The following is a 12,582-nucleotide window of genomic DNA, read 5'->3' on the forward strand; positions in this document are numbered from 1 at the left end:
GCTAGCCACAGGTGCTGGACCATTAGGATTTTCTGAATTACTTTCAACTTGCCAAATGTCAAACAACTGGCATTACTGGACTACAGGATGCCAAGTATTTTATGTTATTAGAAATAAAACTCAAAAACTGCACTGCAGAGATGGGAAATCAACAGTAGCAGACATAAAGTCACATGTAATTTAGTATAATATAATAACTAACATTGATTGAGCACTTGGTATACCTCAACCACTGCACTAATAAAACAAGCACATTACAAGCATTATCTCATACATTATTTCCAAGATATGTATTTTCTCATCCCTATTTTACAGGTTATGAACTGAGGTACACAAAAGTTAAGTCACACAGCTAGTAAATAGCGGAGCTCAGATCCCAACCAGTTTGTTTGACATGAACATTTATTTGCTTTTAACAATGCTGCATTACCCTTAAATTACATGAACTAGGATCTGGAAGGATGTAACGATATGTTTTGTTTTATATTGATAATTTAATCATCTCAGGGGATTAAGGTAAATGCATGAACTCATTGCTGTTCAATATTTATAGCACATAACTGATACAAAATAAGGCTCTTGAAATTCTAAACGGAACCATCCAGAGACCTTAGCAAACTTTCAAATTGAAGAATAGCACTAAGGCATATAATTTCTCCTTTAAATGTAGTAAAGTATAACTAAAAATTTTAAGTGCCCACTTAAATGCAAAAATCAGAGAACAGAACTTCAAAGAGGTACAGAGGCTAACATTCTACACAGTCTCCAATCAATTCCCCAAAGCCGCTAACTCTTTTCTACAGAAAGGCGCTGGGATTACATCCTGCTGCTGGCCCTTCCCTCACCTTTACAGCCACCAAGCCTGACATTTTCAAATCTCTCAACTGTCTGCTCCGGCAGCCTATACTTAAGTCTTCACTGCTTCATCTGTGCTTCCAAACGTTCCCCAATATTAACCACTCTTCCTATAATGGGGGGAGGGGGCAAGCAGCAGAGATGCCTCACCCACTTCTTTCCCCTTTCCTGTTAGATTTAAAGTTGGTCTTGCATAGGCAAGTTTTTCATCTTTCTTCCAGTTTTCCACTGCTCAACTTCCCACTAACTAGTTTACTGACTTACTCAAGCACACTAGCCTCAAGGCTTAGAATTCGAATGTGTACATTATATTACCCAAATTACAAGGTATTGTGTCTCTTGACCAATTATGGATGGCTCACAGAAATAGCCAATATAATGGTGCATTAATGAATGCCACTGATCAAGCATAAACTATTTTTGTCAAAATACATAGGATAAAAAATTTTAAATCTTGATATACCACATATAGCCCATCATAATGGGAATCAATCAGTATGTGCAATCTTTCACATATTCTCATGTTTAACAGAAAAATTACTGTTGTTATTTTTCCAGTAATATCTGTACTGATTTAGTCAGATCTCCCCAACTCAACCATTTTACAAGCATCTTGGAATCTTGCTTAGCATTAGTAGATTTTAGCAGTCTATATGTAAAATGTTTAGAATGCTATAAGCAGTCTCCTAGTACTTGACCACAATGCCAGAATTGCATATTTTGACAGAAAAATACATGCAAACGTCTGCAATATGCCCTCTCTGGTACACTTCTATTCTCAAATGACAAGAAAATCAAAAGGTCCTCTTAATTTGGGGCATTAAACAAAAGAGTTTGGATATTATTTTCATCAAGAGGACTTGGATGGAGGCGCCTGGGTGGTTCAGTCGGCTAAGCATCCCACTTTGGCTCAGGTCATGATCTCACAGTTCGTGAGTTCAAGCCCTGCGTGGGTCTCTGTCTGTGCTACATACAGCTCAGAGACTGCTTCAGATTCTGTCTCTCCCTCTCTCTCTGCTCCTCCCCTGCTCTCGTTCTTTCTCAAAAATAAAACATTAAAAATTTTTTTAAAAAAAGAGGGCTTGGATGGATATGCTTCTTCTGAGGTATCAATTTTATAAATAATAAAAAAAAATCTATCTGGCAAAGGATAAACTATAGAGACCAAACACTGGTGAAGAGTTTTCTACTACCACTTCTGCTCTTCAATTTGATCATAAGAATCAACTAGGACAAAAATTAAAAAAGAAAAATTTTAAGTTGAGACTATCACAGATAAAAAGAGCAACTGGAAGATAATAAATCTCAATCAAATGTAAGTTAACAATTTCGGTTTTTTAAAGCAATAAAATGGTGTTCATTGTCATGAATTTGATTTAACCATTCCGTATTACGTGGTACAAGCACCTACTATATTTTAGCCAAATTACCAAATTTAGATTCATATTTAATAAGATTCTAGAAAAATAAGATTGGAAGTTACAGAAAAATGGAAACAGGGTAAAATGACAGAATGAAACACTGTACTTCATTTCTTGAGAGTAAAAGAGAAAACTGAGTTTCTGAATTTAAATCAAATTCTGAAGATACATATTAAACAACATGATAGAACTTCCAAAAACAAATGTGAACACAGAATCTTAGTAGACAAGCAAGTTAAAAATAAAAGTGTAAGGTAGAATTCTGAGTAAGGAACTTTTAAAATTTCTTCCAGTTCTAACACAGAAGTGATGATTACTAGTATGTAAAATGTAGCCACAATATACCAGAGGAAATGAGGTAGAGTGTGGCAACTGTATTTGTTGCATTTACCTTGTGACAGGCACCCGGCTTCAGTCCTTTCAGATGCCTCATTCTCACTAAATCACAATACTGTGAAGACTAGTATTGTCTGCATTCTAAAGATAAGGAAATTCAGTGAGGCCAAAACACTTCCCAAAGCTACATGGCTGGTAAGTACAGGAGCTGAGATTTTACTTCAAAGTCCACACATTTTCCATCTATTACTACATTCTTTGGCACAATGGAATACACTGGCTTTTACTCATTCACAAGGAATGAGCAGAGCCAAACAACAATAACAACAACAACGAGGAGGACGAGGACAAACCTTTAGTAATTTCTATACTCGCATCAACAAAGATTAAAGGGATACCACTTTTCCTCATAAGAACTGCATCTTAGCATTTCCATTTGCTGTGGTTCAATGAAATGTATGCTTTTAAACTTCATTACAAACATTCTAAAATTTTATATAAACAAATCATTTAATTACAGAGCTATAGGTCTTGTCTGTTTACATCTTTAACAAAACTGGAAAATCTTTTTTTTAAAATCTCATTTTTTTTTAATTACAATAAAAATCTGACTAAAAACACCTGGGGAATGGAATGTTCTCATTTCACCTCTTTTCAAAACTCAATACCAGTCTAGTGCCCTTATCTGCACTTGCCCTGCTCTACCCTGCAAATGAGCACCACAGACCCCCTGCCCTGAGGCTACAGTCATTGCCACTTTGGTACCCACTGTATGATTAAGCCACAATCTTCAATCAGTAAGCATATTCTTTTCCATCATCACACATTTATGATGTTTCTTCCAAGCACGGCATGACTTTTATGAGGGCAAGAGAACTGTAGAAATTCATTAGTCCAAGAAGCCACATAAGAGCAGTTACTCTGGCCACAGAAGTGTTGAATTGGGATCCACAAAGCATCTTCCAGTTCTGACTTAGATGGGGTAAGCCTCGGTGCACTTCCTTTCCTTTGCTCAATAAGACTAGACTGAAGATTTCCTGCTTCTTGTTAGGAGGTTCATTTCATTTTCCATTACTCCCAACTTTATACTTATAGCACTGAGAATTTCAAGTGGAGGATGTTGAAGTTTCTGTACATCACTTCTGTATTCAATTTTTAAAATTAGCTCATAACTCTAATGAATATTTTTAAACTAAGTTAACATGGCTCAAATGAACGGCTCAGCTCTCATGGAGGTCACACATACAAGAACATGATATTTCTTATTATACATAATGCAACCAATAAGACCTTAAACGAAGTTTTTTGAGAAACTTAAGAAGTATGGCATTACTACAATAGTAAGAGTATGTGAAGCAATGTATGACACTGCTCTTATGGAAAAGGAAGGCATCCATGTTCTTGAGTGACCTTTTGATGAAGGGTGCCATCCAACCACATTAATGATAACTGGTTAAGTCTTACAAAACACAAGTTTTGTGAAGAACCTGGTTGTTGTACTCCTATTCACTGTGTTGCAGGCTATGGAAGAGCTCAAATGCTTGTGTGCTCGGAGATAAAGATGTAGTACAGATCATAAGATAAAAGCAGTACGGAGCTTTTAACATCAAGCAACTTTTGTATTTAGAGAAGTATCACTATAAAATGTGTCTGTGCTGCAAAGACATCAGTAGCCAATAAAACTGGAGTGCCTGATGCTACTGTCTTGGAAGTGGAACTTCAGACAGGACCTAATTTGTTGTGCATATCACCCAAGAAGTTGGCGCGGTGAATAAGTCTAATGAAGCTTTTATAGGAATACTGAAAAGTAGTTTTACCAGGTTACATGCTTCATAGAACCTCTATGTTTGGATTACAACCAACCTATCTAGATACTCAGGAAAAGATCCTTGCTGTTCAACAGTTAAAATGTGCTTATCATTTGTACCAGCTGACCTTTTCTAAAATCATGCAATACTCAGTTGTAAGTCTCCTTTAAACCTACTCCCATGCCAGAATCTTATCAATACATATGAAATATAGACAGATTAGGGACCAAAATATCCAATATAACACTTGTATATTTTTAGTATCATATAGCACTAAAATCTAGGAACTCTGAACATGCTAAATTTTATGTGATTCATTCCTTCAGTCATTTCAAACATTGGAATCAAAGGTGACATGGTTATTTGTTTTCTCACTTTGTTTACATCGTACACATTCAGATGAGTATATACCAGTTTTGTGAAACCATTAATTTTTGTTATTTTACCAAGTTGTACAGTGATTATTTAATGTCTGTTTATAGATCTCATTTTGTTCTGTTATGGAAAACCTCGATCTTGAAAATCTACATTGCACAGAAGCATATCTTTAATGTCTCCAGGCAAAAAAAGTTTTACAGTTAATTTAATGTTGTAACTTTTGGGTGCAACTTTATGGGAAAACCTAAAAAAGATACAGGAAAAGGCTATTCAATATTTCTAGTATAATACTGTCCTTGTCTTATACAGAATATGCAGAATATGTTCTTTAATTTAGTAAATACTTTTTTTTTAACGTTTTTATTTATTTTTGAGACAGAGAGAGACAGAGCATGAAGGGGGGAGGGGCAGAGAGAGAAGGAGACACAGAATCGGAAGCAGGCTCCAGGCTCCGAGCCATCAGCCCAGAGCCCGACACGGGGCTCGAACTCACGGACCGTGAGATCGTGACCCGAGCTGAAGTCGGACGCTTAACCAACTGCGCCACCCAGGCGCCCCAGTAAATACTTTTTAAAGGCAGAGATGTTTTATTATTGTAGCTACAATTCTTAATCGTAAAATTATCATTATTTTTCCATATCTACTGAATGCTGTTTACCAGTTATATTTTTGTTTGAAGTATGCCTTTTTCCCTTCTTTTCCCAACCTCCCTTGCAAAAAAAAAAAAAAAAAAAAAAAAAAAAAAGTGGGTTTCTGCCAGTGAACTGAGCAAACATTTGATTTTTATATGCCTTTAGAGCTGTGTAACTCTGTATTTAGATGCTTGATAATTTATCACATAATTGATCAAACAGCTATGTGTATTAATGTCAGTTCAACCATATATTTATACTGTCTTGTAATGTGTAGTTATAGTTCCATGGGAGAAATAATTTGCCAGTGTTCACCAGCTTGTTAAAACCTAGTGTGAGAGCTAAACATCTAAATAAATAATGAAATGAAAAAAAAAAAAAGACATTTAAACTACTTTTCTGAATAAGAACAATCTACTAAACAAAAATCTTTATTTGCATATGAAGGCTAACATTTGAATATCTATTTTATTAAATACAGCAACATAAACAGAATTCAATAAAATGCAGGAAATTAAGTTAGATTTTATTTGCCCAGAATAAAATCTAAAATATATTTGTTAGAACAAACTCCCTAATAAGGTCTTATTTGATTGTCCTTTGCTTGTTGTGTGGTGGAGAAAAACTGACATTTCAGGTAAATTAAAAGTTCTGATTAATATGGGTTTTACTTTCTGAAATAACACATCTGAATTTCAAGATTGGAAGCCTTGGGCATGGATATTATGCTAAATAAAAGTTAATGGGTGGGCATAAGGATTTAATGTCAGGATACCTTTTGCTGAATTGAGTAACCTCCCACTTAGGCTCAGATCAAATTCTTGGAAACCATTAACATAAAACTCTGTGAAATATATCTTTTCTCCAAAGAAATCCAATTATGCTCACAAATGTTAGTTACACTTAGCCTTTTAGCACCCCTGAGTCAGATATGACATGACAGAGAATTACATTGTTTTTTATCAATTCTCCAATCCTCAGAACTGTCTTAGAAATACTATTACCATCACTTTCCATGGTGACATGTCAAGTGTTGCCTTATTTTGAGGTCATTCCCACTGCCACCACCCAAACACTTATGTTTTATCTTAGAGACTATAGTTTACTCTGCTGCCCTTTACTCTTCCCTGTATCCCCACTTCAGTTTAAATTATACAAATTGGCAAGTGTATTCTAACCACCACAGGCTCTCAACACATACTTACTGGTTGGAAAAGGGAAAGAGGGAAGAAGGAGAAAAGAAGGGAAGAAGTCAATAAAATTAGTGTGTATTCTGCCCCACCCCTCACCAGTTGTCTTCCTTCTTATTTCTCAGACCAGCCTAGCACCCATCTAAGTCACATGACCTCAAATGCATCAGGCTTTTTATTGGTTCCCCCCAATTTTTCAACCTACCTTAGAAAGAATCAGTGTAATAAATGGAAGAGTCAATGCAGATACCTAAGAACCCCCAAATTAATTTTATTCCCTCTCTTCCCATTTTTACTTTTCCTTTCTTTGGGCATCTTCCCCTGACCTACATAAATTCTGTTGGTCTCAAAATCAAAACTCTGTCTCAGTTCTAGATCCCCTCAGTCTATGCTTTCTATTTCATTCTCAATCAACATCCTCCAGCCACTTTTTCTACTTCTTTGCTTCCCATTACTTCTTCAAACTATTATAATCATAATTCAACTCATCTGATTTCTAAGAAATTGAGTGTACCTCTTATATGACATTTCTATATTTAACACTGTGGGCTATTCCCTTGTCAAACTCCTCTTGGGTTGCATGATTCCTCACCTTGGAATACTGATTCCAAACACTCCTGTCTGTCACACCCACTAGGTATCTTCTTGATAGGATCCATTAGACATTTAAACTCACAAGATGACCCCATTTGGCATCAAATTCAGTTAGAAGGACACAAAACAGGAAACCATGTTTGTCAGTAAAATAGTAGGCTTAAATGACAGCTCCAAAAGATATCCATGTCCTAATCCCCAGAACATGTGGTGTGAATATGTTACCTTTAAAGACAAAAGGGACTTTGTAGATTTGATTAAATTAAGGATTTTGAGATGGGGAGAGTATTCTGAATTTATCTGTAATCACTAGGGTCCTTATAAGAGAGAGAGGCAAGAGCATCAGAGTCAGAGAAGGTAAGGTGACAGCAGAAAAAAGGAGGAAGAAGGAAATATGACAACAGGAGAGGAGTCACTGAAGATGTTATGCTGATGACTTTCAAAATAGAGGATAGAGCCATGAGCCAAGGAAAACAAGGAGTCTCTACAAGTTGGAAAAAAAACAAGGAAACAGATTTTCCCCTAGAGCTTTGAGAGGGAACACAGATCTGATGATGCATTTTGGACTTCTGATATCTAGAACCAGTATGTATTATTTTAAGCTATTAAATTGGTGGCAATTTGTTATAGCAACAAGACATAAAAAGTATTAGACACTCCTCTTCCACAGAGGTACCCTCACAATCTACACAGCAATATATGCAACTGATGAGGACTTTCTATTTCAAGTCTAAGACGCTGTAGCTGACAGCATGGCATATAAATATATATATGATCCTCCCAAGCTATTCTTTTTGGTGCTTCAGATGACAACTCAAGGATAAAAGAATGAGACTTATATGGGTGGGCAGAATATCCACTTTGGCTTAGAAGCCTCATGCCCAACTAAAATCAACATCTTATGCAAGAACTCCATAAACATAGTTTTCAGGGTCCCTCCAAGGAACAAACACAATTACAGGAATCTTCACACTCAGGGAAGCCCAAAGGTATGGCTTTTCCTCAAGTACTTATGATTTATTTATACTGGTCTATTTGTGGTTTTCTAATTAGTAAGGGAACAATTTTACCACAAGCAATGCTGTCTACCTTTATAAGATATCTAAAAGTACAGTGTTACAAAGTGAACAGTCATTTTTTTTAATAGTAGAAAATGGCTTTGTTAATCCTTTATCCATCCCCTAATATGTACTCTAGTTAAGCTCCCTTAATTGTAAGGAATCACTAAAGCTAGTTCAAAGAGGAAAGATGAATATTAGCATGGCACACAATTTGATGACAATTCAAGAATAAAGCCTTACAGAAAGAGACCAGAACTTGAAAGCAGTTCGATATATCAACAATAAAAATTTGTGAAACTTTATGAAAGCCAGTGTTTTGTCAGCTCTTCTACAACCATCTGCTTTTCTCCTTTTCCTACTAATAAGCATATTATTCCTGTCTGGTCTGTACAGGCAGCTCATGACTCAAAATGGCCCCACTTACAAACTTACACCTTTTATGACCTTTCTTATGGTAATTAAGAGTGTCACAGTAAAACTAGTATTTAGGATCATTAAATTAATTCCAAGTCAGCTGATGCTAAGCCAATTCAATAATCAGAAAATATGAGAGGCTGATTCATAAATGATGCAAGGGAAAAGGGAACTGGGAATTACTCCTAACCAGATTGATGAACCAACAAAAGTCACCCCATGTACATATTCTTTCCCCATCTTACAGACAAGGGCACTAAGGCTGAAAGAGATTAAATAGTTCATCCAAAATCAAAAAACTAGCAGTGACTTTTTCAGGCCCCTTCCAAGTTTACTGAAGGCTTGATGATACAGTAGGAAATTAAACATGTAAATACAAATCTCAGGCACAGCAAGAAATTGCCTGATGTGACAGTAGGTAGAACTTTTGAATGACAACATGGCCCTTCCACTAGTAACTGTTCTGGATTCCTCTGACCTGGCTAGTTTCTCACTCATTGCAGGCTGTACCAGTTGGTGCCAAATTCAGGATCACCATGGTAACAAATAAGTAGAGGAGAGCTGTAGCCACTTACAGCTTACTCATATCCTTATTTCATATATACTTTGCATTGCTTCTTTGTTGGTTTGGTAGCAATCTGAAGCAAAAGCAATATAAGTCATCAATCATTCTTGCCCACTTCTTAAGGTAGATTAGACTTTGTGGTCTGGTCTGACTCTACAGCTTGCACTTTTTCCCTTTTTTCTCACCATGCTAGGCATTACACCTCCAGGACTACTCGTTTTATAACTAGAAGTCTTTACCTTTTGACCACTTTTATCCATTTTGCCCACCCACTCCCCCTTGCCTCTGACAACCACCAGTCTGATCCTTGTGTATGTGAGTTCAACTTTTTTTAGATTCCACATATAAGTGAGATCATACATTGTTTTCCTCTGACTTATTTTACTTAGCATAATACCCTCAAAGGTCCATCCAGGTTGTCAAAAATGGCAGTTTTTCCTTCTTTTTTTTAATATTTCATTGTGTATTATACCACATCTTATTTATCCATCCATCCATCCATCCATCCATCCATCCATCCATCCATCCATCCCTCCATTGACACTTAGTTGTTTCCACATCTCAGTAGTGTAAATAATAGTGTAATGAACATGGGGGTGCAGCTATCTTTTCAAGTTAGTGTTTTCATTTCCTTTGGATAAGTACCAAGAAATGTAATTGCTGGATCCTATGTTAGTTCTACTTTTAACTTTTTGAGAAAACTACTTATTGTTTTCCATAGTGGGTGTACCAATTTACATTCCTACCAACAGTGCATAAGAGTTCTCTTTTCTCCATATCCTCACTACCACTTGCTATTTCTTGTCTTTTTGATAATAGTCATTCTAACAGGTGGGAGGTGATATTGTGGTTTTGATTTGCACTTCTCTGATGATTAGTAATACTGAGACCTTTTCATATACCTATTTCCCATCAGTATGTTTTCTTTGGAAAATATCTATTCAGATCCTCTTCCCATTTTTTAATTGGATTTTTTCTTTGTTATTGAGTTACATGGGTTCTTTATATATTTTGGATATTAACACCTTATCAGATATATGACTTGCAGATATCTTCCCCCATTTGGTAGGTTGTGTTTTCATGTTGCTGATGGTTTCCTTTGATGAAGAGTAGTTTTTAGTTTGATATAGTCCTACTTGCTGATTTTTGCTTCTGTTGCCTTTGCTTTTGGTATCAAATTTAAAAAATCATCAGCAAGACTGATGCCAAAGAGTTTACTGCACACATTTTCTTCTAAAAGTTTTATGGTTTCAGGTCTCACATTCAAGTCTTTAATTCATTTTGAGTTGATGATTGTGAATAATGTAAGTTAGTGGATCCAGTTTCATTCTTTTGCATATGGCTGCTCAGTGTTCCTAACATAATGTATTGAAGAGAATGTCCTTTCACTAATGAAGTGAAATATGTTCTTCACTTCTTTGTTGTAAATTAATTGACCACATATGTATAGATTTCTTTCTGGGCTATTTTGTTCCACTGGATTGTGTTTATTCTCATACCAATACCACAATGTTTTTGAGTACTATAGCTTTGCACTATACTTTAAATCGGGAAGTATGATGCCTCTACCTTTTTCTTCTTTTTCGAAATTGCTTTGTCTACTTGAAAATTTTAGGATTGTTTTTTCTTACGTGAAAAATGTCATTGGAATTTTGATAGGGATTGCACTGAATCTGTAGATTGCTTTGGGTAGTGTGGTCATTTTAACAATATTAATTCTTCCAATCCATGAGCACAGAATATCTTGCCATTTATTTGTGTTTTTCAATTTCTTTCAATAATGTCTTACAGTTTTCAATGTACAGGTCTTTTACCTCTGTGACTAAATTAATCCCTAGGTACTTTACTATTTTTTAATGCAATTATAAATGGGATTTTCTTAATTTCTCTGACAGTTACTAGCATGCAGAAATGCAACAGATTTTTGTACACTGATTTTATATCCTGTACCTTTACTGAATTTGTTTATTAACTCTAACAGTGTTTTGGTAGAGTCTTTAGGATTTTCTATATATCATGTTATGTCATCTGCAAATAGAGACAGTTCTACTAACAGCTTGTACTCTTAAATACTGTGCTAATTGTCTTCCATTTAAGAGTGATTTCCTTATATTTACACAATCTTTGGAAGCACCCGAATTTTAAATTGGTTTATAACTGATTTTAAAACAAGTATTCAACAAGACTATTTAACAAGGCCATCACAAATACCCAGGAAATCAAGTTATTGCACATTCTGACATAATTACTATATATTAAACACCAATAGGTTCACCTGATTGGAGGTACAAAAATGAAAATAATTTTTTTTAAGTTTTATTTATTTTGGGGGGGAGGAGGGGAGGGAGAGAGAGGAAGAGAGAGAGAGAATACCAAGCAGGCTCTGTGCTGTCAGTGCAGAGCCCAATGCGGGCTCGATCCCACAAACCGTGAAATCATAACCTGAGCCGAAATCAAGAGTCGGATGTTTAACTGACTGAGCCACCCAGGTACCCCTAAAAATAATTTTGTGTTATGTTCAAATTGAAATAGATAAACAGCTCTAGAGAAACCGTATTACAGGAAAAAGCTCTGAAGATCAGTTACTGTAATTTTGTTAAGGTTATTATTGTTTACAATAATAAATTAAGTATATTATCATGTAAAATTCAGCTTCATAGGTCATATCAACATTTATCTTTATTTTTAATTAATTGCTTTCACTTATCCTTTTTCTTTAATATTTCACTTATTTATATTGATGAATTTGACAACATAGTATAATATAATCACTATACTAGAATTCAAGCATTATGTCTGCTACTACACAGCTGTTGACCTTAAACATCACATTACCTCTCAAGAACACATTTTTTTCAGGGACAAAATAAAGGATTTCTCCAGACTATTAATTATTTTGGTCTTTGAAGACAATTTTTATCCCCAAAATTTCAAATATGAAAGATCTTGAAGATGTAAAAAAAGTTTTATGGTAAAAAGATTTGAAAGAAAGAAAACTGTCACTGTTCATAGATTCATGGGTACTTAAAAAAGAACATTTATAGTCAAATTATTAAAATTAATACAGTTCAATAAGTTGCTGGAACAATATACTAAAGCCAACTGCATGTGCAACAGAAAAAAAATGTATTTCTTAAATAGTACCATTTACAGTATCAACAACAAAAAAATGAGACAACTAAAAACTACCAAAAATGTTTATGGAGAAAAATTAAAAATTACAAAACTTAGTTGAAAGCTGTTAAACATATAATTATATGCAAATATACTTTATGCAAAAATTAAGATTTAATGCTATAAAGAAGCCCATTCTAAATTAATCTAAAAT

At 35.1% G+C, this 12,582-nt stretch overlaps 1 protein-coding gene and 1 pseudogene across 1 annotated transcript in view; one reads left to right on the plus strand and one right to left on the minus strand.

The window, feature by feature from the left end:
• The window catches only part of PIGK (phosphatidylinositol glycan anchor biosynthesis class K), a 122,268-nt gene that overhangs the window by 87,546 nt on the left and 22,140 nt on the right, over positions 1–12,582 (minus strand). The window lies entirely within an intron of this gene.
• Positions 3,815–4,383, plus strand: LOC118517758 (annotated as a pseudogene).

Source organism: Lynx canadensis, chromosome C1 (assembly GCF_007474595.2).
Source record: "Lynx canadensis isolate LIC74 chromosome C1, mLynCan4.pri.v2, whole genome shotgun sequence".
Taxonomy (NCBI): domain Eukaryota; kingdom Metazoa; phylum Chordata; class Mammalia; order Carnivora; family Felidae; genus Lynx; species Lynx canadensis.